This window comes from Suncus etruscus, chromosome 9 (assembly GCF_024139225.1).
Source record: "Suncus etruscus isolate mSunEtr1 chromosome 9, mSunEtr1.pri.cur, whole genome shotgun sequence".
Classification (NCBI taxonomy): Eukaryota; Metazoa; Chordata; class Mammalia; order Eulipotyphla; family Soricidae; genus Suncus; species Suncus etruscus.
The window spans coordinates 70,155,076-70,179,139 of NC_064856.1; the positions used below are offsets into that span (position 1 = coordinate 70,155,076).

Here is a 24,064-nt window from a genome sequence, read left to right on the forward strand (position 1 = left end):
TGAAGCAGAGAAATGGCTTGTTTGGAGGGCTGCTGGCTGGGCATGCAGTGTGAGTAGTGGGTAACTGATGTGGAGAAGATGGACTTAGCCATTATTTTAAACAAAAGGTTGATTTGTGTTTTCACAGAAAGCTCAGGGGATTGTGGGAGTGGGAGACTCGAGGTGTGGGACCAAGGTCTGGGGCTTGTTGCTTACAGAAATGGGTGGGGCGGATTGGATCCCAACTTTGGGTGCCTTGAAACTCATGAAATTATTGATCCAGCAGTGCAGAGGGTGACATCTTCCTTAGGAATAAAATCCTTGAAAACTAGCAACATTGAGGAGAAGACTCTGGACTAACCCCAGGCACAGGTTCCGACTCTGAAGTGAAGGAACTTACTCTAGGCATCTTGATCAGTGGGTGTTGGAGGAGGGGTAAGCCTAGACACACTCCTAATCATTGCCCAAGCCTGTCACTTGGACACAGTATAGATGTGTCCCATCAGCCCACCATATGCACCAGGGTCAGAGTGAGGGCTGGCCCAGCCCCATCTGAGATGTTCTCACAGGAGGGAACAGAGCATCCTCTACCCTGATCTGAAGTGTATTTACCATTTCTTCTGGTCCTGTTTGTGAAATGCTGGCTTTGTTTCTATCTACTTAGAAAACTTTGTGTGGGGGTAGAAGTTAGTGAAAATGTTTATGTTTCTGGGCCCCAACCCATCTCTAAATATTATTTTTAAACAGAAGGGAGAAAAAGGATGAAAAGCAGTCTAGAGGCTTCTTAGAAGAGAAGGTCAGTCTAGAGGCCTATGTGAGGCCAGGGGGTAGGAGAACAGAGGTAGAAAGCAGGATTGGCCTTGAAGTCTTCCTTGGCTTTGTTCTTTGACTACAAGGGGTTGAAGCCAGAGACTGCCTTTTGCTAGGGGCTTCCAGCTGGGACCTTACAAAAATAGGTGATTTCTTTGCATAGCCTTTCCAATCATTTCTGATTAAAAAGGCCTGGAGCAGGATCTGAGGCCAAAAAGGAGGCAGTTGAGAAGGGGGCAGTAGAGGGGCACTAGAGGGGATATGGGAAGTGTGGTCCCCCTGGGATGCTATTAAATTGTGGCCCCTACAACTTGCTGCTCACCTTGAAAAGCTTTAGAGGAGCCTTTATTTTCTGGTACCCAGAAAATATTACATTCGCTTCCACAAGGCACAAACAAGAGCCCTGATCCACACTCAGGACTGGCTTTGAATTTTCAAATTGTCTGTGTTTGTCCCCCAGTGTATCCCCAGAAGATTCAACAGAGATCCGCAGCGGCCTATGAGATAGCAGAGCTGGGAGTAACATGTGACTGCCAAGTGACAGCCATGTTTAGTTCTACATGGACTCTGCTCACTCATTTGCTTTTTCTTTCAATGCCCATTCATCCTTTTTTCCCTTCTGTTTTAAAAATGTTCATTGGAGAACAGATATAAGCTTTATTTGGGTAACCCACTGGTACGTGGGCATTCTCCACTTACCTTAGGCCTCATATAAGCTAGTTTATATGTTCACCACAGGTGAGGACACAGGCTCAGCAAAGTCCAATCTCCCAGGGTGTCACAGATAATAGGCAGGGCCCAGACTTGCCATCCGTGACCTCAAAACACTTTTCTCTTTTCCACCGACCTCACCTTTTCATCTTTTATCCTCAAGCCATAGTGTCTTCAGCCAGCCTCCTGCTGTCCAACTTCCTAAATGAGCTCCAGGGCTGCTGTAAGCAGGTGCCCTGTACAAGTCAAATCCACATCTCCAAGCTCCGCCATGTTTCTTCTCCAGAAGAGCACACAGTGGAGCTGCTAATGGTCAGATGAAGGATGAGCACATCAAAGAGCCTCTGCCAAGAGCCATGTTGTCCAGAACACCACCAACCCTGTGCAGAGGAAGTTTCTTCTACAATCCTGTGGGCTAATTCCCCATCGGCTTCATTTTCTGTTCTCTAGGCTACTTGCACTACTGTGGTGGGGATTGAGATCTTAATAGAAATGCAGTATCTCAGGCTTCATTCTAGCATCACTGAATCTGATTCTGCATCTTAGCTGCTCCCGTGATTGGCAGGACATGCTGAAGTCTGAGGTATAACCTTCCCTTAAATTGGCCCAGGACAACAAAGGGACAATATTCCCTTTGTCCCTCTCTGTGGTGCTGGTTTCACCTCATCCCCTGCTCTGACTGAAAGCCCTTTCTTTGACCCTCAGTATTTGGCAAGGAGATGGGAGATAATGGCTATCAACATGTAGCGGGAATGACCTTACCTACACAGTTGGCCCCTTAACTTATACAGAAATAGAACTTTGGCATGGTTGGAACACCGGGATTTGTCTCACTCCTGACAAATTTCTCCCAGATATTCACCTTATCTGCCCTTGTCAGGAGCCCTATCACCCAGGCACACGGGATGTATCATCCGTGGGTCTCCTGATCCTGCTCAGTGAGATGTAGGGAGCAGCAACTTCTCTCACTTTGCTAGCATGAGCCCTAGGCTCACCTCAGAAGCTGTGCTGTCACCTGAGATTTTGGCCGGAAGGTGAATGGTTCTGCCTTTAAATCTATCTTGACCCGATACTGCAAGTTTCCTGCTTGGTCAGCAAGTTGTGTTTCCCAAAGGAAGGAGTAAACAGGTAGTTCTTGCGGGCTGACCTCTCCACTCACAGCTCAGCTCTTTTCTTATCAGAGCCTCTAATGAATGGCTGTGACTGGGCTGAGAAGGCGGGTAGGGATGAGAATGAAAACAGTGCATTGAGTAGGGTGCGAGATAGGAACTCAGATTGCAAGCTCCTTAATCACAGCATGGAAGAGAAACTTTGTGTGGAACGGAACCAAGGAGAAAGGTATTTCAAGCCTTCTGGAAACCTTTCAGCAGAGATTCCTCTCACAAGATAACTAACCACAGAACTCTAGTCCTAGTTTCCTCTTCGCTTCTTTCTTGTGTGTCTTTCCAAGGATCATAAACCCAGGACCTGACACATATGTGACATGGGCTCTACCATGGATCCACATTCCTGAATCTTAACCAACACTGTTGTGCAAGATAGGTGGTTAACTGTAGGAGCTGCCACATACTTTTTGTTTGGGGGCCACACCCAGTGGTGTTCAGGACTTACTTCTGGCTCTTCACTCAGAGATCATTCCTGGCAAGGCCTAAGATACTAGGTGGTGTGTCAGGGATAGAAACTGAATAGGCTGTATGCAAGGCAAAATGCTCTGTCCACCTTGGCCCCAACATTTAAATTTTATTTTAATTTAGGCACCATGCTTTCTTCACAATCCTGTAGCTGTTCAAGTTTCAGGTATTTAATATTTCAATACCAGACTCATCCTCAGAGTATCAGTATCCTTTTACCAGTGTCTAAAGATCTTTTCCCATTCACCCCACTTCTTTGGCACACTCAATTCTGTATGCTTATTCTTGGGTTTCTCAATATTGAGGACCTACTTTTCTTCAGGATGCACTCTGCATATAATCCTCTTATGATTGGCCTGCCCTCCCATTTCACAGCAGCAAACTCAGATATCACAGCTCATAAGAGCCAGTATTCAAATCCAGCTTTTCATAACTTAATGTTGCCCTATGCTCTTATACAGTCCAACAGAGCAAATCAATCATTTTAGGATGTTTCAGGGACCTATTTAGCACATGAAAGATACAGGGTCCTGGGGCCGGAGACAAAGTACTTGCTTTACATTTCATTGACCTGGGTTTGATTCCTAATACTGCATATGGTCTCCAGAGCACATGAGGAGTGATCCCTGAGAACTACCAGATGTGGGCCCAAAACAAACAAAAGATATAGGGTCCTTCTAAAAGAAATCATGTTTTCACTAAGAATCTATGTGCATTGATAAACTATAAAGCACCTTTGGAACTGCTGCTTCTTTCTTTGCATTGCTGCTCCCATCTCAGTTTATTTTTTGCACAGTATTATAGTCAGGATACCAACTGAAGGCCAGCAGATGTCACTGTGAAAAGAAGGCAACAAGAGAAGTATAGCCTTTTAGTGCTCAAACACACTGGTGCGCAGCTGACAAAGGAAGGAGTTTACAGGTCTAGTTCACTGGCATAGGGTCAAGTACAGTGAGAGCTTCCATTTATCTTGAGGAACCCGGTCCTGTGTCAATTATGATCCAGAGAAGACAAAATCTCCATATAATATAATGAAGCTTTCTCCTCCTATTCTTTCTCATTCTCTTTCTCTCTTTCTCTCTCCCCCTCTATCTTTCCTTCCTCCTCCCTTACTTACACTGATTCCCCTACCCCACCCCCATGTACAATCCAGTTGTGCTAACACTAGGAAATATAAACTCTCCTTTGAGAAATAGCATTTCCTTCTCTCCCTTCTGAAGTTAGCTGTCTTCATTTCCTGCAGCTACCATAACAAATTACCGCTAGACTTTGTGGTTTAAAACAGCACAGATGTATTATTTTCTGAGGGTCAGAGCCTAAAATCAAGGTGTCAGCAGGTTTCTGGAAGCTGTAAGAACTGCTTTTTTATCTTTGCCTTTTTCAGAAAATTTCCACATTCCAGAGGCCCCTATATTCTATATTTCAGACTCCCCAGCAGCCACCAATTCCTCACTGCAGTCTCTGTTTTCATGTCAGTGCTCTCTTCCCCTTATTTTACTTTCTTCTTGAAAAACCCAGTGAAGTTTTATTTGGTCCATCTAAATAATCCAGAACTATATCCTTTTTTAAAATCCTTAACTTTCTCTAATCTGCAAGATAACTTTTGTCATGTAAAGTTGGATATTCATAGGTTTAGAACGTTAGATGAGGCCATCTCTAGAGAACTCTTTTCCTGTCTGCCATCCTAGCATAAACCTTCATAAAAGATAATACCGTGAGATTTGTTAATTAATGACTCTGTAGCAGGCATATCTTAAGACATTGATACTGCTACCAAAAAGGACAGTGATCAACACCAAGTATAGTCGTAGGAACAATAGTTGCCAGAGAAGGTTGAGAAAAATGGGAAAGAGGGAAGGGAAAGAAGAGAACACAAAATAGAAAACACATCAAGAACACATTGTAGAAACAAAACTTAAGAGAAATTAAAGAGCAAAGAGAAGGAAGAGAGGAGAGGTGGGAGGGGAGGGAAAGGAATATGTGAGAGGAGAGCAGGAAAAGGGTCAAGAGAAGGAAAGGAATTCCAAGTGGTGGAAAAAAGCATGGAACCTGAGCAAAGGACTAAAGGCAAGTAGAATCACAAATCATCCACTTATCTCAGTACGTTCATAGATGGCTTATTCTACACTGAGCAGGGCCTCTCTCTTTGCCCCTGCTAGCATGTTTTCCTCCAATATCTTTGACTAGTCAACAATTTATTATTGGCCTCATGGGCCCCTGTGGTCATAGACTCTACTCCACTCTACCCTAGGAACCTAAGAGATAAAGAGAAGACTCTCCTCAGGATGTCTACATGCTCTAGGACAAGAGTCTCAAACTCGCAGCCTGCAGGCCGTTTGCAGCCCTCCATACAACATTTTGTGGCCCGAGGCCGGCCTTCAAATTTCGCAGTATTCGTGATTATTCGCTTACCGAATAATGTTTAATGCGATTCTTTTTCTTACTAATGCGATTTTTATTGCAAATATTCCGTAAGCGAAATTCCTTATGCAGCCCTGCCTCACCCCGACTTTGCCTCATGTGGCCCCCAGGTAAATTGAGTTTGAGACCCCTGCTCTAGGACATGGGTAGCTTAAAACTTAAAACTTCAAGTAATAAGAGTTAACCCTTATTGAGCTCTTAGCATAGGTGAGCAGCCATCTCATCTTTTCCCAAATCCTGCAACTTACCACATAACAGAATTCTCATCTACAGAAACTCTAAAAGACTCTCAGTCAGTGTGAGAAAAATTGCTGAAGAATGGTCATCCCTTGGGCAACAAGAGTTAATCCTTCATTTAAGTGTCATCATATCCTCAGCATCATTGGGAGTAACCAGAAATGTTGGAGGCTCAGCTCAGCTCCTGAGATAAATTTCCTCCTTATTCCATCCACATTAGTTCAATTCAATCATTTTCTCTTCATGATTCAGCTTTATGCCCCACCCAAAACTTTGAGGAAACTTAAGTTTATGTAAAAATATTGGGGCCGGGCGGTGGCGCTGGAGGTAAGGTGCCTGCCTTGCCTGCGCTAGCCTAGGACAGACCGCGGTTCGATCCCCCGGCATCCCATATGGTCCCCCAAGAAGCCAGGAGCAACTTCTGAGCGCATAGCCAGGAGTAACCCCTGAGCGTCACAGGGTGTGGCCCAAAAACAAAAAAAAAAATACAAGACAATAACTCCTTATATAGACAAGGAAGTCCACAGGCTGTGGTCCCGTGTGTACTGTAGGGATGTGGACACAATAGTGGCTCAGGTTTCAGTGAAATAGTATCCCTTCAAAATTTTAGGAATCCCGTATTGCTTATAATATGGACAAAATAGCTTCTTAGAGTGCCTGAAGTCTTTGAAGAGAAAGCACCTTGTAAGACTTGCCAGAGTGTCCATCTCAAGTTCTCACTCTGTCTTTAGTCTTAGGAAGGAAACCCAAGGGTTAATCAGTTTCAGAACAGTGAAATGTGGGGTCTGTCAGAGAGCACAAAGAGTAAGGTACTTATTTTGCATGAATCTGATGCAGGTTTGATCCCTGACACCACATATGGTTCCCCAATCCCAAATAGGAGTGGTCCCTGAGTATAGCCATGTGTGACCCCAAAACAAAATTTAAAAAAAAACATAAAAATAGTAGTATGGTAATAATATCAAAAGACTATACAAATACCAGGAGGACCAGCCTATGATAAAAAGCTTGCCACAAAGAGGAGTGCAATTAGGGCAGGGGAGAGACCATAATGACATTAATTGTTGGAAATGATCACTCTAGACAAGGACTGGGCACTGAAAGGGGATAAAGTGATATGCATGATAACCTTTCAGTAACAATAGTGCAAGACACAGCATATAAATGTAAAAAAAGAAAGAAAGAAAGAAGGAGAGAGAAGGGGGATATCTGTCTTAGAGGCAAGCATTGGAGAGGGAATGAAGGGAGGCAGAAGAGAAATTGGGGACATTGGTGACCGGAAATATGTACTATTGAAGGGTGTTGTCTATTGTAGAACCAACAATCATGAACATCTTTGCAACTATATACTTCATGGTAGTCAATTAAAGGATTTAGAGAAAATTTAAAAATAAATTTAAAAAAAGAACAGTAGAATGTGGTCACTTATTCTTTGTAGTTCCAACAGATGGACGCAGGAAAGGTAGATTAGGATGAATGGATAAATGGATGATGGATGGAAGACCGAATAAGTGGGTAAGTATATAGATGATGGATTGGGTGAATAGAAGATACACAGATAAGTGGATAAATGAATGATGGATGAATAGATAGATTATTGTATAAATGGACAGATGGAAAAAGGATGAATTGATAGATGGATTGATAAGTGGTTGGATGGAAAATATTTCAATGAATAATGGCTAGATGTTTAATTGATAATTGTGACATATTAATAGATGGATGATAAGAGCATTTATAATAGTATAAGCCTACCCACTTTCACCTAACATCTTATTTCCTTCTAGGCTCAGGTCAGCCCTTTCTCATATCATAGGAGCTCAGCTGGCGAAGTTCCACAATAGACTGGGATATGGAAAAGGGTTTTAGAAAAAGAATTTATGTCTTCATCTTGCCATTTTATTATTGTTCCAAATATGCCTTCCTGTTTCCTCATCTCTATATGTGCATTAAACAGGCCACAGGGGTAGATCTCTGGGAAGTGCCTCACACATGGGGAGGGTTCTGTGTCTGCTGAGTGATAGGGTTCTACGCTCTGGCTGGTCTGTAGGAACATATTTAGATGAATTGGGAGGGAATCTGAACTATGCTAGAGATCTGAGCCTGGCTTTCATTTCCCAGACCATGAAGGGGTTGCTACTACTCTTCCAGCCCAGATTTTTCTGGGTCTGAAATGACTTTTCACAGTGAATAAGAGCCAAGTTACCAGAGTTGGAATCTTTGCTATTTATTTACTAGCTGTGTAACCTTTCACATAGCAGTTTATTTTTCCATGCCCATTTCATTGATAATATTACTTTTTTTTTTTTTTTTGGTTTTGGTTTTTGGGCCAGACCCGGCGGTGCTCAGGGGTGACTCCTGATTGTCTGCTCAGAAATAGCTCCTGGCAGGCACGGGGGACCATATGGGACATCAGGATTCGAACCAACTACCTGGATCGGCTGCTTGCAAGGCAAACACCACTGTGCTATCTCTCTGGGCCCAATATTACTTATTTCAAAGGTTTGTAATGACAAAAAATATTTAAAAATGATTTGTAGTCCCTAGCTTGGGGGGGGGTGTTGGGGGGCTTGGCAGGCCCCCCAGCCGTTCCCCTATTTCTCCCCTTTATTCCAGGTCTTCCCTGGTTGCCGGCCCAGGTGGACTCTATCGTGGTCCTCAGTCTTTCTGACTTTGTCTCCCTACACTAAGGGGGGACGCATGGGATGGAGGGCGGGCCGATGCAGCACTTGTGTATGTTTCGACATTCACTGGTATTATTTTTTTCATTGGTCTCCATTTTAAAAACCACTTTGCGTGGGGGTACCATATATATTCAAAATAAAAATGAGAGGATGGACTCTCAGGCTGGGAATAGACCAGTACTCTTTTCCTACTTGTTTACTCTCAGCAGCTTCTTGGCCTCTTCCTTTCTTCACTGTGTATCTGTGTTTGCTACCATACTAGGTTTCTGTTTAGCTCCCACATACGGTGACTACTGAGTCCACTGTCTCAAGTTAGATTGTTTATTTTCCCCACTTTTTATCCCTCTGTTATTTGTTAATAAGGAAGTTAGTAGAAGTGTTCCTCCATTTAACATTTATATAAGAACCAATTCAATTTGATTGTTGGACTTATTCTAATATCCCCATAGGCACCAATCTCGCCACGTGATACTGTTCTTCCTTTGCATAGGCACATTAAAATGGAAAATTATATTCAAACACGGTCTTATAGAGATGGAAACACACAAATCTTGTAATGCAGTAGGACCTTACACCATGAACCTTTTCATAAAGACCTGGCTCATGTCTTGAAAAATTGGGCATTGTTCATTAACCCCTAAACCAGGGATGCCATCTACAAAACAACCATGGTTCTGTACTACATCACCTGAATGCAGTCCTCTATCAGGGAAGATTCTACCACTGCTCTGGCATAGAAAGAGACTTCCCTTTAACACCCAGAGTAAGGTATTTTGGTGAAAGAGTCTCTATCTTTCCTTCCCTTTGTTATTTGTTAAATAAGGAAGTTTGTAGAAGTGTCTCTCCATTAACGTATATATTAGAACCAAGTCAATTGAATTATTGGACTTGTTCTAGCATCCCCATAGGCACCAATTACACTGGAAACTGTTCAATAAGAAATTTTGGTGAAAGTTTCTCAGTTTAATGCTTATGTTTGAACCAGATCACGGGGATTGTTATACTGTTCTTGCGGCCCCCTTATGCGCTGATAACACCAGGTGGCATTATTCCTTGTTTGCATGGGCACATTAAAATACATACAAATAAGTTCTTATCTAATAGAGATGGGAACCCACTAATCTTGTGGTTCAATGGAACCTTACAAACCCTGAACATTGACATGATGACCTGGCACAGGCCTTAGAGGTTTGGGCATTTTCCAGTCACCCCTGAACCAGGGAAGCCATCTACAAAACATCCAAAGTTGTCTATGGCATCACCTGGAAGCAATCCTCTACCAGGGATGACCCTTCTGCTGCTCTGACATCGATTTACTCAAAAGAGTCTTCCCTTAACACTGAGAAGATTTAAACAACAACAACAACAACCATGACCTGCGTACTGGACAAGGCTTTCTGCATTGCCCGTTAATTGTGAGATGAAATTAGACGCTGCTCCACACCATCCTGACTTCAATGTGGGATGTACAGATTTCAGGACCTTTAATGCAGAGGCATGAGATCAACAACAGAGACTGTGAAAGGTATAACTGTATGGGCACAGCAGACAATGACCGGGATTGGACAAACTGGTTTGCCTGGAGCCTAGAAATAGTCTTCTGTCAGGAAACTTCAGGGGTAGGGTCTCCTTGTACTTAGGCCAAAGTTTTTCCTTTCCATGACCCCCATACTTTGGTGGGCTCATGTAAACGATAATTGCCACACTAACATTGTTTTTACAGTGCTCCTTTAACTCCAAACCTTAAAAAAAGTTGATGGTCACTATCACTAACAGGTATAAATAGCACAAACCTGAGAACAACAATCCATGTTAATTTATAAGAATTGTGTCCTTGTGGTGCCTTATAAATAATGCACTGTATACAGTACTGAGTAGTTGCATCATGCTGATATATTTAATTTTGTGTGTATCCTATAATTATGTCATAATGTTTTCAGAGAACTTACTATATAGAACAAGATATACCTTTGATATACTATACTAAGCATTGAATGTGTTTGAGTTTAGAAGGGTAATACTTCCTTATTAATATATATATATGTATATATATATATAAAATCGATGAAAAACAAACCAATCAATTAAAAACTAAATTAAAAAAAAAGATTTGTAGTAAGGATTAAATTAGGTAATTCATGCCAAGTGTTCAACTGGGCAGTGATAAACATGTCAAATAAATGAAATTAATAACATCAAAATCCTCATTCATCTCATAGGCTTTCTTTATAATACAAACAAGTAATTTGTTCATACAACAAATAATATTTTAGCACTTTTTATATGTCCAGCCTAGAATCAGGATGTCAAGTTGAGTTGCCTGTGTTTTGGTCCCTTTTCTGGAATGACTTTGCAAAAATGTCAGGGCTATGCAAAGAGAAGAAAGTTGTGATGGTTTTATTCTGAAACAGAGGTCTGAAGCTCACCGTAAAGAGTGGTGAATGCAGTTAGAGAAATAACTACACTAACAACTATCATGACAATGGTAGTGAATGAGAGAAGTAGAATGCTGTCTCAAATACAGGGAGTGGGGGAGTAGGGAGTTGGGGGCCATTGGTGGTGGGAATGTTGCACTGGTGAAGGGGGGTGTTCTTTTTATGACTAAAACCAACTACAATCATATTTGTAATCATGGTGCTTAAATAAAGCGTGTTAGCACATCCTTCTTCAAATGGGGTTTATGAAGAACCCCAATTGAGAAAGCAAATAGAACCCACACAGTGCTGAGGGAGCTTATATCCAGGGACTGGATCCTGCTGTTCTATTCCTTGCTGCTCTGTTCATTGGTACCAGCCCAGCCCAAAGTGGCCTATGAATCATGTCTCAGAGACAGTACTTGGGCTACTCAGACAGAGTGGCTTGTATCTTTATATTCTCTCTTTCTCTCACTGACCCCCCCTCTCTCTCTCTCTCTCTCACACACACACACACACACACACACACACACACACACACACACACACACACACACACACACACTGTCTGTCTTTCATTAATAAAGTTTATTTTTGGAGCAATTCACACTTACAACAAAGTTGAGTATAAAGTCTAGATAATACCCATACCAATCTTTGCCCACATAGTCCCTACCTGATCCATTGCAGTTCATTTCTTACACAGGATGAACCTTCACAGGCACATCATAATTACCCAAAGTCTAGAGTTGATATTAGGGTCACTCCTAGCACCCACCCTCTTCTCAGTTCACTTTCCATAACCAGTATTAGTCTTGACCTGGGAACCAGATCCCAAGTATGAGACCCTGTTCTGTTTTCCCTGAACCTCTAACTGCAGTTTCTTCAGCACATCTGTATCTGAACCAGCCCCACAGGTACAATAGGGGTGATGCACATGATCTGAGTGTTCTCTGGTTTCTTTTAACCTTTTCCTTTAAGGATGCCTCTGGTTATAATTAAATTTTCATTTTAGGGGCTAGAGTGATGGCGCAGCAGTAAGGTATTTGCTTTACTGCTTATTTGCACATGATTGAACCCGGACAGACTGTGGTTCGATCCCCCGGTGTCCCATATGGTCTCCCAAGCCAGGAGTGATTTCTAAGTAACCCCTGAGCATCATTGGGTGTAGCCCAAAATTAAAAAAAAATTTTTTTCATTTTAACACTGAACAGTTTTATACTTTGAAACTTTTGCACTACTTACTTTACCAGTACTTCAAAAGAACACCTGAGAAGTCACTGCATGTCTGCATTCTCCAAAGAAAAGAAAACTTAAAAGGGACCTTTGTAGCTATGACCTGAGTCACTGGAATGACTAAGTGCACATATGACAGCTGATATCTCATGATGATAAATATTTATAACATATATGCATCACTACATATACACATATGTATTATGTGCATTCACAGGCAAATTGCAGCATTGAAGTCCATCTGCAATCTCTTCAAACTTAAGGAAACTTTCTTACTTCCTCATCTGTAGAATGGAAAGAATAAACTACTTCCTCAAGTGACTACTGTGAAAATTACACAGGATTCTCTGTACAAAGTGTTTAGGACATTCCTGACCCTGACTATTCAGTAGGCAGTTCATTGTGAATATCATCCTTAGTACCCACACATTTCATAGATGCTTTGTTGCATAAACTAAGTAGCATAAGACTTGGGGTTCTAAAGGGACAGTATCAGAGGTAGCAGCAGAAAGGCTCATGTCCTGTGAACAGGTAGAATGGTACATTCTTGCTCTGTTATCAGCATGAGCTTCACAGCCTTCACTGGTTGAATGTCTAAGCATGTGCTTTGTGCTGGGCTTCAAATAGTATTTTATTGACTTTTAGTAAAGCAGGCAAGTAAGGTTGTCTCTCCCCAACCCTGTCCAGGAAGCTGCAATCAGCTGATGCCTCTGTATCAGCTGCTAGAGGATCCTGCCCTCTACACAGCCAAGCCCCAGCCAGTTGGCAAAGCTCACGCCTCTCCCCACCCCCATGCTCTCTGAGCTGTAGGTGTCTGTGACCCCCCAGCTTATCTGACAGGCTGCACACAGCTGCTCAGCTTAGTATTCCCTCTACAGATGCAGCACAAATGGAAACATGGGCAGCATTTTCTCTCACTTCCTTTTTTTCCCAGAACACACACTGTCCCCTGTGGAGGGCTTCACATTTAGACTTCTGTGTTCCTTTAAGTGTACCAAGGCCAAAACATGTGGCATCTGAATGTTTCTGTGTAATTTTATATGACATACCGTAGGTATCCTGTGTTCCTGAGGCTGAAATTGGTTTACACACACATATAATTTTATATTCAGAGATAAGTATTTCTGCATGTTTGTGTGAGAGTCACACAGAGAAGAGAGCGTGTGCCCAGGTATATGCCCACCTCTCTCCCTGGAGTGTTCATTGACATGTGTAAACTATCCTTCGTGTCTGTTGTTGAGTCTCTCCAAGGACACTTGGGCTAGGCAAAGCAGGGAGAGTTGGGAAAGGGAATGTTTAGTCTGGAAAACAAGCAGGCAAGCAGCCAGAGACTCCTTGAGGAGCATACAGGCAGGCCTGCTGGACCCCTACATTACTCTGAGTACTCTACATGGTGGGGAAAACAAGACTAACCGAGCACCTAGACCCAGGAGGCTAACGTTGGACCAATCATGGCCATTCTGGTTCTCTGGTGTGAACCAATCTCAGCCTCAGGAACACAGGATACCTACAGTATGTCTCTTGTTTCCACTTGCTGAGTTTAGCCCTCAGCAGCATAGGTTTTGAGGTGAGTATGTCAAAAGCTCATATCTCTGATCCCAAACAATTATGAGACAGAATCCTGTTGTTTCATACCTAATTATGTCACTCATGAAACATTAGAATCTCAATCTATTCATCTATAAAATGAGCTTTTAAAAAAAAACATGACTTTGAAGGTTGGTTTGGGAGTCTTAAAAACAAAAATCTTGGAGCTGGAGAAATAGCACAGCCGTGGGCCATTTGCCTTGAATGCGGCTAGCCCAGGAGGGACCCAGTTCGATTCCCATCATCTCATATGGTCCCCCAGCCTGCCAGGGGCGATTTCTGAGTGCAGGAGGAACCCCTGAGCACCACTGGGTGTGGTCCAGAAACCAATAAATAAATAGAGTTTAAAAAAATTTTTTTAAAAAGGAACAAAAATCTCTCAAGTAACCTGTGTATTCTCTGCCATGTTTGCTTTCTCTTCCCCTGGTGGATTCTCTGAATAGCTACTTTAAGGCTGAATCAGCAGGTGAATGCTGTGGATTTCTAGAAATATTCAACCAAATCAGCTGGCAACTCAGTACTAGGGCTAAGGAGGTCATTGCTGCTCAGATCTCACTCTATCAGGGACCAAGACCACTCAGGTGGTATTTAGAGATCTCTAGATCACCCCCAATCATGCACAAGGAGCCAGATCGTGATGGTGCCTGAAGTCTGGACATGTACCTGTCCTGTACTGTCTCCTTGATTCCTATATCTCCTACTTTATTGGTCCACTGGTGTCAAAAGGTTGAAATCACCATTCTATACTTTAATTTTATCATCTTTTTGTCTTTGATCATATGACTAATTAGGGTAGGAATTATTGTCTAAATCTTGACTTTGATATAAATAAATATTGTAAATAGTTTCTGGAACAGTGTAGATGTTTTAAATATATTTACTGAATGGATGGTATGTGGATGTTTAAATAAACAGATGGATGCATGAATGAATTGGTAGATGTGTGGATGGATGAATGGATGGATGGATGGATGGATGGACGTACTAATAGATGAGTAGGTATGGTTGGGTAGGTAGATGACTGGGAGAGTAGATGGATTAGTGTATGGATTGGTATATGTTTGGGTGGTTAGATATGTGGGTATATGAATGAATGTCTGGGTAGATAGGTAATTAGATGAATGGATAAATGAATGGGTGGGTGGGTGGGTGGGTGGATGGATGGATGGATATTTTGGTAGATGTATGAATGATGGTCAGATGGACGAATGTATGAATGGGTAGATGGATTGATAAGTGGATGAGTGGCTAGAGGGGGGAGTAGATGTATGGGTGGATAAATGGGGCCCCGGTGATTCAAGATTCATGTCTATAATCAAAAGAAACATTTTTATGGTCTGAGCCCTATTCTGAGCTATCGTGATAGGGAGTTCCTGATTTGACATAAAACCAGAAAAATCAGCTGAAAAATTAAATAATGTTAGGAGAACAGAAATGTGAGGGGAGATATGAGGATTCCCTCTGGATATCATAAAATATCTGAGGGGAAAAATATGGGTTAGAGAGAATTAGAAGTGAATGTAGCAAGAAAGAGAGTAACTTTTCAATTTTATTTATTACTTATTTATTGTTTGGGGGCCACACCCAGCAGTGCTCGGGGATTACCCCTGGCTCTGTACTCAGAAATTGCCCCTTGCAGGCTGGGGGACCATATGGGATGCCGGGAATTGTACCAGGTTCCTCCCAGGTCAGCCACATGCAAGGCAGATGCCCCACCATTGTATTCTCTCTGGCCCCAAGAGAGTAACTTTTTAAGAACATAAGAAACACTAGAGATGAAATCTTGTGCAATAGGAAAAGGGCAGAAATATCACTCTCTCCTCCTTTCTTGTTTGCTTTTGGGTGCCACTAGTGGCTGTACTCAGGGGTTACTTCTACCACTGTCTCAGGTATCACTCCTAGTGATATCACTCCTAGCTCAGGGGACTATATATTCTGCCAGAACTAGAACCCAAATTGGCTTTATGCAAGGCAAGTACCTTATCCACTATACTATCTCTCCAATTCCATATACATATTTTATAATTTAGTATCAATTGTATATCTACAAGAACACCATGATCATCTCACAGACCCAAGTTCATACCCTAATCCTTTCTCAATGTTTTCTAATTCTATCTCTGAACCTGTGTCAAATATCCTCTCTATCCCATGTGAAATATGGGATTCAAATATGATCATATTACTAAAAACATAACCTTTAGAGGAGGAGGTTCAAATTCAAACTCTGCTTTTATGTCCTGGGAAAAGGGACTTAAATCTCTTATCCTTGGCTTCCTTAATTGCAACATAGAATGGCATCAACATAGCTGTGAAGATAAAATAAGACAATAAGTAATGAGCATAATGTGTGCTATGGACAACATTAAAGGGCCTGGCACCTAGTAGAACCTCAGTTGGTAAAGGTATATTTGAAGAAGGCAGGGTTGACAGAGGTATATGAAATCTCAGGAGGCAGCAGTCTCAAATGCCTGCTGTCCTGGGTCATCGGCTCTGAGGTCATGGAGTTCCTGGCTACAGCCCCAGCAGCTACAATTCCAGCCTCAAAATACCAGTAAATAGAAGTTGTTTTGCAGAGACCTGGGGTTTGCTGGCCAGAAAGCCTGTTGGCTCTTAAACCCAGGCCTCTTCCCAAGTGGAGAGGTGGTTTGCTGAGGTTCTTTGTAGCTGCCTAGGAGACAGCCTACAGCAGATGGAAGCCTGCTAAGACAGAATCCCATCCTAAACTGCAGTCTCCCTAGCTGTGTCCTCAAGTGGCAGAGGTACTGGTCCTATGCCAGGGCAAGAAGCTAGGTCCAGACTCAGAAATCTCCGATCAAATCTCACTTCTGCCACCCTCTGCCATCTTGGAGAATTTCCTTCACTTGGATCTTGGTTTCTACTGTTGCCTGGAGTTTAAGGGAATTCCTAGTAATCAGGGAAGGTCGCTTTCATTGCTCTGGGGCCACTCTTCCACTCTGCCTCAGGAAATTTGGCTCTCTGGATGCTCCCAATGATTTGACATGAGTGTGGGGGGGGAACAGAGGGAGAAACTGGGACATTGGAATCATCCAACAGGAGTGGGTCCAATGGACATTGTGTTTCTTCTCAAGAAAGGGGAAGTGAGAATGTTCCTAGGCAAGAAGCAGGGTTCTGAGCCAAACCTGCACCCGTATGACCCCACATTCTCGATGTTCCATGAGGGGTCACTGGGGAGGAAAGCATGTTAGAAGTGGCAGAATCACAGCATAAATTTCTGGTCCTACCTCTAAGGAAGAGTGGCTTATTGATACTGAGCTGACTTCCTATTTTAGCTTAGGAAGGAAGGAAGGAAGGAAGGAAGGAAGGAAGGAAGGAAGGAAGGAAGGAAGGAAGGAAGGAAGGAAGGAAGGAAGGAAGGAAGGAAGGAAGGAAGGAAGAAGGAGGGAGGGAGAGAGGGTGGGAGAGAAGGAGGGAAGAAGGGAGAGAGGGAGGGAGGGAGAGAAGGAGGGAGGGAGAGAAGGAGGGAGGGAAGAAGGAAGGTACAGAGAGAGGGAGAGGGGGAAAGTGAAAGGGGAAGTGGAAAGGAAAGTGATGGCATCTGAGAAACTAAGAGTCTTTTTAGTTTGCACAAGCCCAAAATTGTCCTGCTTTATCCCTTAAATACCTCTGTAGGAAAAAACAAAGCCACATGAATTTGGACTCCTTCGTGTTACTCCTGGACTCACTAAGGATATATCCCCTTCTCTTCCTCAACAACACAAAGGTCCCCCATCATTTCCCCTTCCTTTTACGTCATTGTCTAGCAAATGGAGCCGCTCATTCTTGGTACAGTATATAACTGCAGTGAAGAAGTATGTTCTGTGGATGGTGAATGCAAGCCCGCTGCACAGAGGCATCCCTGGGAAGCTGGCTTCTGAGATCTGGCTCTGGCGCTTACAGGAGATGCCACCTTTCAGAACATTATATCTGGCTCATGGCTGGTATTTGCAATCTGAAAGTGACATTGCTCAGTGCTGAGGGTGTTGAGGGATCATTAATTAGCCATTGCCTTCCCAGGAGACTGCTCTGTTGTGCAATTTTTATTTCTATATTTTACACACCCTCCACTGGAAGAGGAGAGGTGCACCACCCCTTTACACCTCCTCCACTCAGGCCAGTCTTTCACCAGCTCCTTTGTTTGTTTGCATTCCAGCTGTGCCAATTGCCCCTTCTCATCTCTCCATGGTTCCCACCCACCAGGAAACATGCCTGCTGGCAGACAGGGGAGGTGTGCACAGAAGCACTCTTACATGTTGCATATGTGTGGTTCACAGAGAGCCACCTTATTGGTTAGCTTCCTGTCTGACTTGAGGGGGGTGTCTGCATGCCCCACATGCACCATCTGTTCATAGGGAAGGTGTGGTCTGGCACCCTCAAGCAAAATCCATTGTGTCTAGTAATGATGCATTTCTCTGAGTCTAGGCCCCCTTATCCCTTCCATCAGAGCTTGATACCTTTGAGTTACAGGACTGCTGCAGGATACTGGCTTTCAACACATATTTATTGGACTCCATATATAAAATGATGCTTATTGTAGGTCTTTGTAAGCGGCAAGTGCTGTCTAGATGATTACTAATCTCATCGAGATTGTCATCTGTTCTCCTCTATTCAAGAAGCTTTTATCAACCGTATATTACCCAGATTCAAGCTTATTAGACTGGCCAACCAAATCCTGGCTACTGTTGCCTATCTTGTAGTTTTAATCTTTGTCAGTTCAAAGAGGCCAGTTCTTTGGAGCAAAACCAAAAGACAGAGACTTGCATCTGGAAGTTTTTATTGATGGCTATTGTTCCTAGCTCACAGGACTATGCAGTTGATTTTACTTAAAGCACTAAGTGCTTCTTGCAGGAACTAGAAACCATGGGTACTAGAAAAGAAATAGGAGTTCAGATCCTGAGATCCACACACACCATATAATTGGAAAATAAAGATTCATGCAGAGGTAGCACATACAGTTTTTATAAACTGGCTACTTTGCTAAGAACTTTGCCCATATGCTTTTTCTCCATTTCTTCTTTAAGTGAACACTGCTTGTCTCACTTCAACAGAAAGGGAAAGTGAGGCTGCCAGCCTGTTACAAGTCCAAGGGCTTCTAAGTCCATGATGCAACCCCAATAAGAGATGGTCTTGATGTGGTCCTAAGAGTTTCTGTCCTCTAGCTCCTGAATTCCTTAGGGGTCCCTCATTCATCACAGTGTCTGCAGAGACACTGAGATGGTTCATTCTGAGCCTCAAACTCCTCCCCATCCCTCTCCATGATTTCCCCTCCCAGCCACAACCTAGGACTCTCGGCTTCTCAGCTCCCTGCCAGCAATTCAAGGGCCTCTGCTTAGCTGCCAGGTTGCTGAGGCAAGTGAAGGCTTGACCAGGACCTGGGGGTTCCTGGCCGAGCTCCTGGTTCAGTCTCCACAGACAGAGAGGGAGGTTCCTGGCATTCAGGAACCAAGGCCCTTACCTGCCTGTAGGGTCAGGGAGCTGCACAAGCCAAGAGGCCATGTTGCTTTAGGCTGCCTGTAAAGACAGAACCCAGGAGGATTGGTCAGCAGGTGCCAAATTCAGTCTGGCCCCTTCATTTGAGAAATCAAGGAGACCCGACCCAAGAGTCCAGCGTTTGTTTCCAAGTTTCTGATCTTTGACTTCCTGTGCAAATCAGGGAGTGCAGTCTGCTTTTTTTTTTTTCTTTTTTTTTTTGCTCCCCCTTTGACCGTGAATGCTTCAGGGACTACATGGTGGTGGTCGTGGTAAGGAAGGCAGGGGAGAGAAATGCTGAGTGTTCTTTGTAGCCAGATATCAACTCAGACTGGGGACCTGATGTCACAGAAAAACCAGATATATCTGGCTTCAGTTTTCCCCACCCTGGGGGTGGGGGAAGTCCCTACTCAGAAGACAGGTAGACTTTATTTGGGTTTCAGCTTAGCCATATATCACCTGTGTGGCCTAGAGAAAATCACTTACCTTCTCAGAACCCTTTCTTTTTCAAGTTAATTTGTAATAATTTTTCATTTTTTTAAATTTTATTTTAGGCACTATGATGCACAATCCTGTTCATGGCAGGATTTCACACATACAATGTTCCAACCTTTACCATAGTAAGCTCAGTTCTGGAGACCAGTTCTCAGACTCTGTTGCCTTTGGCCATTTGCTGTTCCTTTGCCACGTTTATTTATATCTCACATATGAGGAATCATTGTTTCTGCTTTCACTTTCCTTTACTCATCCTGGTGCCCTTCAGAACCATCCTTGCAGCAGCATCTCATGATTTTGTTTTTTCTTATAGCTGAGTATAATGTTCCATTGTGTGTGTGTGTATATATATATATATATATATATATATATATATATATATATATATATACTAAACTTCCATTGTGTTCCATTGTGTGTGTATATATATATATATATACTAAACTTTTGTGGGTTTGTTTTGTGTGTGTGTGTACCACACTTTTGGCTATTGTGAATAATGCTTCAATGAACAGGGATTTTATTAGTAACATACAAAGGCTGATCTAGGACTTCTTTTGCTGGTCTATTTATTGCCTAGTACTTGGCAAATTCTTAATAATGGTATGTATTCTCCTTTCTCTTGCCCACCAGTACTCAGAAAACCTGCATTCTGGCTTCTACTCCACAGCCAGCAAGTTGAATCCCTAGATTTCCCTCCAGTCTCATTTACTTGCCTCCACATTATTCCAATGGTCCCCTTTTTTCTCAGCACACACACAAGAAGGGAGTGACCCTTTGATATGATATCCATGTCTTGTGTCAGTGGACCGATAGAGGGTGATTCAGTTGCAGCCCACTCACAAACCCACAGATGAGATTATTCCATTATTTATCTACTTCTTTATTAAGAAACACTCAATTTGACTCTGAGAGAGGCCCAAAGTCTATATTGCCCAGAGTCTATATTTGGAGCACATGGACAATGACAGGGACACTGAGTTTCCTGGGCTTTGTATGTGGATAGAAGAAAATACAGAATTGTACAGTACTTTGTAGATGAGGCTTCTAACTCAGCTTGGAGAAACTAAATTGTCTTCTAAGAAAAGATGATACTAAGGAGTTCAAGAAGAAGCGGGTGTTTTCTAGGAAGAAAATAAAAGGAAAGATAGGTGCTCACTTTGGCAGCACACATTCTAAAATTGGAACAATACAGAAATTAGCATAGCCCCTGCGCAAGGATGACACGCAAATTTATGAAGCATTCCATATTTAAAAAAAAAAAGAAGAAAATAAATAAAAGGAAAAATAGAGCAAAAAAATGGGACATGCAAATGTCCCGTTGCTAAGAGAGCCTAGAGGTTAGTTACAGCCACTGATAGCTGAGCAAACATTCCCCAAATAGTGGTTGTCTTATACCATAAATGCATGTTTCTTGTTCTTTTTTTTTTTTTTTTTTGTGGTTTTCGGGTCACACCCGGCAGTGCTCAGGGGTTTTTCCTGGCTCCGTGCTCAGAAATTGCTCCTGGCAGGCACGGGGGACCATATGGGATGCCGGGATTCAAACCGATGACCTTCTGCATGAAAGGTAAACGCCTTACCTCCATGCTATCTCTCTGGCCCATGTTCTTGTTCTTACAGTGCTGCTGCACTGGGTGCTCCTGGCTGATTGATTCCAGACATCTCTTTTTCCATATTATGAGTCAGGGGTTCAGGCACCTTTCTCCTAGAACTCTTTGAAACTGTGATCCCATCTCACCATGTTCTAGGAGGGAAAAGAAAGAGTATTTAGTGAGTGAGTAGCAATATCTCCATCAACATATATATATAGAGTACCTAAGGGCTGGCCAAAGTTGGAACAAAAATAATACAGCAGGGAGTGTTCCATCATTGTGATACTGGTGGGTAAGACTAGAATAAGTGGGAGATACAAGCCAAGTTATGTTTTAGAGAGGGTGTGGTGTGTGTGTGTGTGTGTTGTGTGTGGTGTGTGTGTGTGTGTGTGTGTGAACTTGATCTTATCCTAAAAGCAGTGCAAAATTTTTCAGACATAATTAAGCAGAGAAGCATACAATCAGATTTGCTTTTTTCCAGGCCAATTACTTCAGCTGCCATAAAGAGGGTAAATTGGAGGGAGAGAAAAGGAAGCAGTAGGGGCAATGAGGAGAGGATGCTAATAATTCAGCTGTCTCGCTTTAAGAATAACGTCTGGGGTGGGGGTTGGAACAGAAATGGAAAGGTAGTTTGGGTCATGGGTTGGCTTTGTATTGCAGTACAACCTCTAACAACTTTTGGGTCCCTATCTGGTTTCCTAGATAATTGAACCTCATGAAATCACAGTCATGAGGCACTTTGGTTGAATGCTGCCTCACCACAAGCCTGAAGTGTGTCTCTTAAAGACCATAGTCTTTATGGGACTCTTAAAGTCATAGGTTTGGTAAGCACATTTACTAGTTCTAGGAGCAAACAGAGATATTTGTCTTCTTTTAGCATCAGTGCCTCTGGTTCTACCCTCTGTTCTACAAAGTGGTTCTCTATCTCTTTGTCTCCCGCTTTTGAAATCCCTGAATGTCAGGGACAGGGCTGGCCAGAAGACAGAGACTTCTTTCTTTATTTTAGGAAAGGAGGAAGGGGGCCTGGCTTGTGACTTTCTATCACCACTATCTTCTAGAAGGCCCCACTTAGAACTCAAACTTATGTCACCCAGGAAGCAGCTCCACTGACCACAGGCCTTACTTGAGAGAAGGCTGCCTGCTTACTTCACTCTGGGTGGGAGAAGAGGGTCAAGTTCTGACAAGCAGTTCTTGGAATCCAAGGTGGGGAACTTCACATTCCTCACGTCTTCATTCCCTTGCACAAGGAAGCTGGAACTTGAAGGTGCCTCACAAATTCAGGTTAATTAATAAGCCCTCTTCCAGTTGGGCCCATAGGGAATAGCTCCCTACCTTGTGAATGGTGTAATGCATTTCCTCCTATAGAAGGGATCTTGCATAGGTCATTGAAAAGATGCACATAGCCACACAGAGTCCCAGTGTACCTCTTAAGTTTCAAAATAAGGCTTACAAGAAGCAACTAGCTAAAGAATCCTTCTCCACTTCATTGAAAATCAGGCTTGATTTTCTAATTATATGAATGTCAGTGAACTTGTATAACTTCCAGACTCTTGGTTCTTTCACTTCACCTTACTGGTCTCCACTTTTGAGCCTCTTTTATCTCTGAGCTTATGATTTCCTGTTACCTCTTCTCCTGCCAACCTACTCTGCCTATGCCAACATGGACAGGAGGTCTGAGACCCTTTGAACTTGCTCACAGTTATATTTCTTTTATTTCCAGATGCTTTGCTCTGGGAGGCTAATACACCAGCTTTGATATGAGACAGAGTTCTAACTAGTCATTGCTATCATTTACTGTACATTTACCATGTACTAAACATTCTGTTTATGTTGCCTTATAAAGGACCCTGGGAGAGATGTAATGTTACCTCACTTATAATCTTCACTGATGGGTGATTTGTTTAAAAACATTTTTAAGGAGTTCCTTACATGTGTTCATATGGCTTTCCTTAAGGCCTTAGGTTTCTAAGACTTATTCTTGCTCTGCCCACTGGCATGCACTCACATGACTGATCCTGAGGCGAGCACTTCTGACTGGGTGGGTCAATCATTCCTTTCCCTGGGAAATTTCCCATTGGATTGAAAGAAGCTCATTCCTTCTTTTTATGCTGGCCAAACAGCAATAAAATCCAAGAAATTTTATAGCCTTGCTTTCTACTGCCTAAGCCAAAAAAGCCAGTTTTGAGCTTGAGAAAGCAGAGAGCTTTCTGGAGACAATATATGGTAGAGAAAAGCAGGTGTGGTGGAGTCTACCAGAGCAATTGAGCAATTTAAAGCCTCATTTTGCCAATCACTAGCCATATGGTTTGGAACCAATATTGCAAACACCAATATCATTTAACATTTACCAATTTTCCTTCACATGCACCAGGCACTCTTTCTTTCTAAATGCTTTACCTGCGAAGTATATCCCTGGTACATTTCTTTTTTTTGGGGGGTGGGTCTTTTGAGGGGTCACACCCAGCAGCGCTCAGGGGTTACTCCTGGCTCCTGGCTCAGAAGTCACTCCTGGCTGGCTCGGGGGATTATATGGGATGCCGGGATTCGAACCTCCGTCCTTCTGGATGCAAGGCAAATGCCTTAACTCCATGCTATCTCTCTGCCTCCCCACCCCCCCCCCCGGTACATTTTTGTTCAAAAACAAGAAGTCAATTCTATTATGGCTCCTCTTCTTTTCCTATAAGAACACTGGCATTGTTAGTTATTGATGTACCCATGCCTCTATCAGAGGTTGCATCTTAATTTCACTTGAAGGAGAGAAAATATATCCTCTTCTGGTCCTGATGTTGACAGATGAT

At 42.8% G+C, this 24,064-nt stretch overlaps 1 non-coding gene across 1 annotated transcript; it reads left to right on the forward strand.

The window, feature by feature from the left end:
• Nucleotides 1-20,825: 20,825 nt before the first annotated feature.
• LOC126019898 (U6 spliceosomal RNA) lies at nt 20,826-20,929 on the forward strand. Its single transcript, XR_007499509.1, has one exon. It is a non-coding gene; the product is annotated as a U6 spliceosomal RNA (small nuclear RNA).
• Nucleotides 20,930-24,064: the final 3,135 nt, after the last annotated feature.